Here is a 5,835-nt window from a genome sequence, read left to right as displayed (position 1 = left end):
GTACAGCATCCAGAATTTCTATCCTCTCTCTCAGAGGGTTCAGATGGTCTAGGCCAGCCACATGCTCTGGATAAGTTGATGTGGTCTATGCATTCATTTGAGGCGAATAAAACTCCCAGAAGTGATGACTTGCCAGATTCTAAGGGACAGTACAGACTTTGTCGGTGACTTTTTCCAGCTGGAAGTGTGTCAGGATCCACGAGGAAGTGCATTTACGTGGAGCATTGCCACAAGCAAACAGCATTCACCATCCAGGCCATGCCTTTCCTCACTACTACCATCAGGCAGCAGACACAGATGCCTGAAGGCTCACACCACCAGGATCATGAACACTTAATACCCTACAAGCATCAGGCTTCTGAACCGCTGTACATAACTTCACTCACTGCAACCCTGAACTGATTCTATGAGCTACAGGCTCACTTTCAAGGACTCTTGACAGCTCGTGATCTCAGTCTTTTTTTATTTGGGCAGTTTGTCTTCTTTTGCACGTGTTTGCTTGTCAGTCGTTGTTTATGCATGTTTTTTCATAGATTCTACTGCACTTTTATTTTTCCTATAACTGTCTACAAAAACATTAAACTCAAGATAGCATATGATAACATATATGTACTTCAATAATAAACTTACTTTAAACTTCACCCTTGTCCAAAGCAATGCGGAAGTGAAGAGATCAGAAATAGATGACTCAACTCACTGCTTAAAGTTGTTTACACGATTCTGTTCAAAGCCGTTGCCAATTCATTCAGCTCACTGCACATGAGTCACCCAGACCTACATCATACACAACAGCAGGAATCTAGAGTGAAAATGGAGAGGATGTTTCCCACAGTGGGGAAGTCTCTGACCAGAGGACACAACCTGAGAATACAAGGATATCCTTTTAGAACAGAGGTGAGGAGGAATTTCCTTGGCCAGAGGGAGATGAATCTGTGCAAAGAAGGCTGGGAGAACAAACCGTTGGGTATATTTGCAGCGGAGGTGGATAGGTTCAAAGTAAATTTATTATCAAAGTACATATATATGACCTTGAGATTCATTTTCTGTGGGCATACTCAATAAATCCATAATAGAATAATAAAAGATTGCACCCAATAGGGTGGACAACTCATGTACAAAAGACAACAAACTGCAAATACAAAAAGAAATTTTAAAAAAAGGAAATAATAATAATAAAATAAGTAAGCAATAAATATCAAGAACATGAGATGGAGAGTCCTTAAAAGTAAGTCCATAGGTTGTGCAAGCAGTTCAGTGAAGGGGTGAATTGAGTTGAGTGAAGTTATTCCCTCTGGTTCAAGAGCCTGATGGCTGAGGGGTGATAACTGTTCCCGAACCCGCTGTGAATTCTGAGCTCCTGTATCTTCTTCCTGATGGCAGAGGTGAGAAGAGAGTGTCCTGGGTAGTGGGTGGGTGTGGGGGGGGGGGGTCACATCAGTGATGATGGATGCTGTGTTTCTCCATGTAGACGTGCTCAATGGTGGGGAAAGGGTGTCAAAGATTAAGGGGAGAAGGCAGGAGAATGGGGTTGAGAGGGATAATATATCAGCCCTGATGGAATGGCGGAGCAGACTCGATGGGATCAATGTCCAAATTCTGCCTCTGTGTTTTATGGTTTATTCTGACAGCCCTGCTGTCTTAGGGTATACTTACCTATGTACAGGACAGGAGAGACTTGATTATCTTGGACCAACAGAAAGCCTTTACAGAGTATTGCACAAGTATATGATGGAACATTCTCTCCTGAATGGGCCTTGGGGAAGAAGTCTTTAACTGGATACAACAGCTTCACACAGCTATCAGTAGCATAGTCCAAGTCAACAGCTGGGAAGCAGATGCTTCCTGATCACATTTGAAGCCAGGCAAGGTTTCCCTCACTTTTCTGTCTATTTCTGTTGCATTCAGTCCAACAGGAAGGACTATGGCAAAAGAGAGGTGATGATCCCAGTCAACGCCTCCTGTACGTGGACATCACCATCTCCTCTTCGAAACCCCACCATTAAACGATAGAATGATCAGCATCTGACACAAGATTAAACTGGTCCCAATGACCAAAATCAGTTGCAGTGAATGTGAAGCCACAAACTTTTGGTGAATGGTCTGACCAAAATTTGATCCCTTCACTGTCAGATCTGGGAAGATGGAAAGACAGTTCTGAGGAACTGGGGCAAGAATTGAATTGAATTTATTTAAATCTTACATCCATCCCACAACATGAGGGAGAAAACATCTTTGCGTTATGACTCCATCACAATGTACAGACATGTGAATTTATGTCTAATGGCTTGTAGAAAGAAGCTGTCCCATCGCCTGTTGGTCCTGGCTTTAATGCTGCAATACCATTTGCCAGACAGAAGTAGCTGAAACAGTTTATGGTTAAGGTGACTGGTGTCCTCGATGATCCTCCAGGCCTTCTTTCTGCACCTGCTGCTGTAAGTGTCCTCAATGGAGGGAAGTTCACATCCACGGATGTGCTGGGCTGTCCGTACCTCTCTCTGCAGTGCCCAGCGATCAAGGTTGGTGCAGTTCCCATACCAGGTGATACAGCCAGTCAGGATGCTCTCAATGGTGCCCCTGCAGAAAGTCTTGAGGATTTGGGTGCTCATGCTGAACTTCTTCAGTCGCCTGAGGCGGAAGAGACGCTGTTGTGCTTTTTTTGCCACGAAGCTGGTGTGTACAGTCCAGGTGAGATAATCAGTGATGTGTATATTGAGGAACTTGAAACTACTCACCCTCTCAAGTATAGACTCATTGATATTGATCAGGGCGAGCCTGTCTCCGTTCCTCCTTTAATCTACAATCAGCTCTTTTGTGTATTATGAACATTGAGGGAGAGGTTGTTATTTTGGCACCACTGTGTCAGGGTGTCAACCTCTCCTCTGTAGGCTTGAGTTAACTAGTCAAGGAGATGCAGATTTTGGGAAAGTAGGAGCAGTGCCCCCTTTTAATTGGAAGAAGGAAGTTGACCTGACCCATAATTGCCTCCTGCACTGCACCAGTTCCTAAACTGTCCCAAAGGAATGATCCTCCACAGAGACAGCAGAGAAGGTGTACACAATTGTCATGGTCCGGTCTGTGAAGTCCACATCCGGTTCATGGTCCGGTCCGTGGACTCTGGGTCTTCCAGCTATCCCTTGTTTGAGTTAATCATGGGCACCTGATTCCCATCTTGGGGCTTGGAATATAAGTAGCCTTGGGGTTGAGTTTGAGTGGCTGGTTTGCTTGTCAGTCCCCCTTGGAGCAACCTGCTGATAGAAGGCTAGTGAAACCATTCATGATCTCTAGGCCTGGTTGGAGGACCACTGCTTCATGGAGCCTTGTTGCCACTTGTTGGAATAGTCTTTGCGATATGGATTTGGCTGTTTCCTGGGCCAGCTGAGTGGCTGCCAGCTACTCTGAGCTAGGTAGGGATCCAGCTGTTTCTGTAGCCAGCTGAGGTTGCTGGCTGAACTGAGATTCGGAGCAGCCCCAAAGTGGAGATGGAACTGTCTGTTGTTCTTTGGTGTTTGTCTCTTCTTGTCCTCGCCTCTGTGGGGTAAGTCAGGCCGTTTTGCTGTTGCCCTGTGGGGGGGATGTGTCTTGTCTTGTCCTCGCCTCCGTGGGGTAAGTCAGGCCCTTCTGCTGTTGCCCTGCGGGGGGGGGAGTCATGTCTTGTCCTGCCTTTGCCTCTGCTGGGTAAGTCCGGCCATTCTGCCATTAGCCAACAGGTGGGCCTGTCCCACCTTGGTGTGGAGAAGTTCAGTCCCGGCTTGTCTAAGTATAAGTCCCATCTCTATGTCTATGTACTGTGCTGTCTCATGTTAGTGTCGTGTTAAAGATGAGTCCCGGCTTTTTGAAGGATAAGTCCCGGCTCTATGTTAATGTACAGTTCCCAGTCTGTCTCCGAGTTCCAGCCTCCGAGTTGTCAGCCTCCGCAAGCTCAGGATCCCAGACCCCAGCCGGCAGCCAAGCTCAAGATCCCAGACCCCAGCCGGCAGCCAAGCCCAGGAGCCCAAGCCTCGAGGATCCCGCAGCCAAGCTCCAGGAACCCAAGCCTGAAGTCCCCAGCCCACAGCCAAGCTCCAAGAATACAAGCCTGAAGTCCTCAGCCTCCAAGCTCAAGACCCAAGACGCCAGCCTCAAGCCTCTGGAGCAAAGACCCCAGCCTGTCTCCAAGTTCAAGACTCTAGGCCCCAACCACATCCTGTCTTGAAGCCATGTCATGTCCTTGCCTGGTTCTGGGTTCCTAGCCTGATGCAAGACCCAGGTTCTGGGTCCTTGTCCAGTCTCGGGCTCGGAGTCAAAGCCTTGTCTCCTAGTCCATGGTTCCTAGTCCTGGTCCTGCTTTTCCTAGCCCAAGTCTGCGTTCTTGTCCCTGCTCCTTGTCTATATCCTGTCACATCCCTACTCTAGTCAAGTCCTGTTCCTGGTACTTCAGTGTCTGTGTCTCACATTTGGGTCCATCCCCAGCACCCCACTGTGACAGAATGAACCAGCCAACCATAGACCCAGCGACACAGACACTGGAGGTGAACTCTTGCTGCCCAGGATTCCCTAGTGCCGAAACTTCCCACCCACCCGCCCAAGTTGTCCTAAGTCCTGGAGAGCCTCTTCAGTCACCCGGAAGCTCCCGTGGGGGTGGGGGGGGGGCGGTACTGGCCTGGCCTGGTCCGTGAAGTCTGCATTCCGGTTCACGGTCCGGTCCGTGGACTCAGGACTCCGGGTCTCCCTTGTTTGAGTTAATCATAGGCACCTGATTCCCATCTTGGGGCTTGGAATATAAGTAGCCTTGGGGTTGAGTCTGTGTGGCTGGTTTGTCTTGTCAGTCCCCCTTGGAGCAACCTGCTGATGGAAGGCTAGTGAAACCATTCGTGATCTCTAGGCCTGGTTGGAGGACCACTGCTTCATGGAGCCTTGTTGCCACTCGGAGTCATCTTTGCGGTATGGATTTGGCTGTTTCCCGGGCCAGCTGAGTGGCTATCAGCCACTCCGAGCTAGGTAGTGATCCAGCTGTTTCCGTAGCCAGCGGAGGTTGCTGGCTGTAACTGTGACTCAGAGCAACCCCGAAGCAGAGATGGAACTGTCTGTCATTCTGTGGTGTTTGTCTCTTCTTGACCTCACCTCCGTGGGGTAAGTCAGGCTGTTTTGCTGTTGCCCTGCGGGGGTCATGTCTTGTCTTGTCTTTGCCTCTGTGGGGTAAGTCCGGCCGTTCTGCCGTTACCCAACAGGTGGACCTGTCCCACCTTGGTGTGGAGAAGTTGAGTCCCGGCTCTGTGTCTATGTACTGTGCTGTCTTATGTTGGTGTCGTGTTAAAGATGAGCCCCGGCTTTTTGAAGGATAAGTCCCGGATCTATGTTAATGTACAGTTCCCAGTCTGTCTCCGATTTCCAGCCTCCGAGTTATCAGCGTCCGCAAGCTCAGGATCCCAGACCCCAGCCAGCAGCCAAGCTCCAGGAGCCCCAGCCTCAAGGATCCCGCAGCCAAGCTCCAGGAGCCCCAGCCTCAAGGATCCCGCAGTCAAGCTCCAGGAGCCCCAGCCTCAAGGATCCCGCAGCCTCCAAGCTCAAGACCCAAGACCCCAGCCTCAAGCCTCTAGAGCAAAGGCCCCAGCCTGTCTGCAAGCTCAGGGCTCTAGACCCCAAACATGTCCTGTCCTGAAGCCATGTCATGTCCTTGCCTGGTTCTGGGGTCCGAGCCCGAGGCAAGACTCAGGTTCTGGATCCTTGTCCAGTCTCAGGCTTGGAGTCGAATCCTTGTCTCCATGGTTTCTAGTCTTGGTCCTGCTTTCCCTAGCCCAAGTCTGCGTTCTTGTCCCCACTCCTTGCCTGTATCCTGTTATGTCCCTACTCTAGTCA

Source organism: Mobula birostris, chromosome 5 (assembly GCF_030028105.1).
Source record: "Mobula birostris isolate sMobBir1 chromosome 5, sMobBir1.hap1, whole genome shotgun sequence".
NCBI lineage: Eukaryota > Metazoa > Chordata > Chondrichthyes > Myliobatiformes > Myliobatidae > Mobula > Mobula birostris.
The sequence above is the reverse complement of the archived record's forward strand: the minus strand, read 5'-3'. Positions refer to the sequence as shown.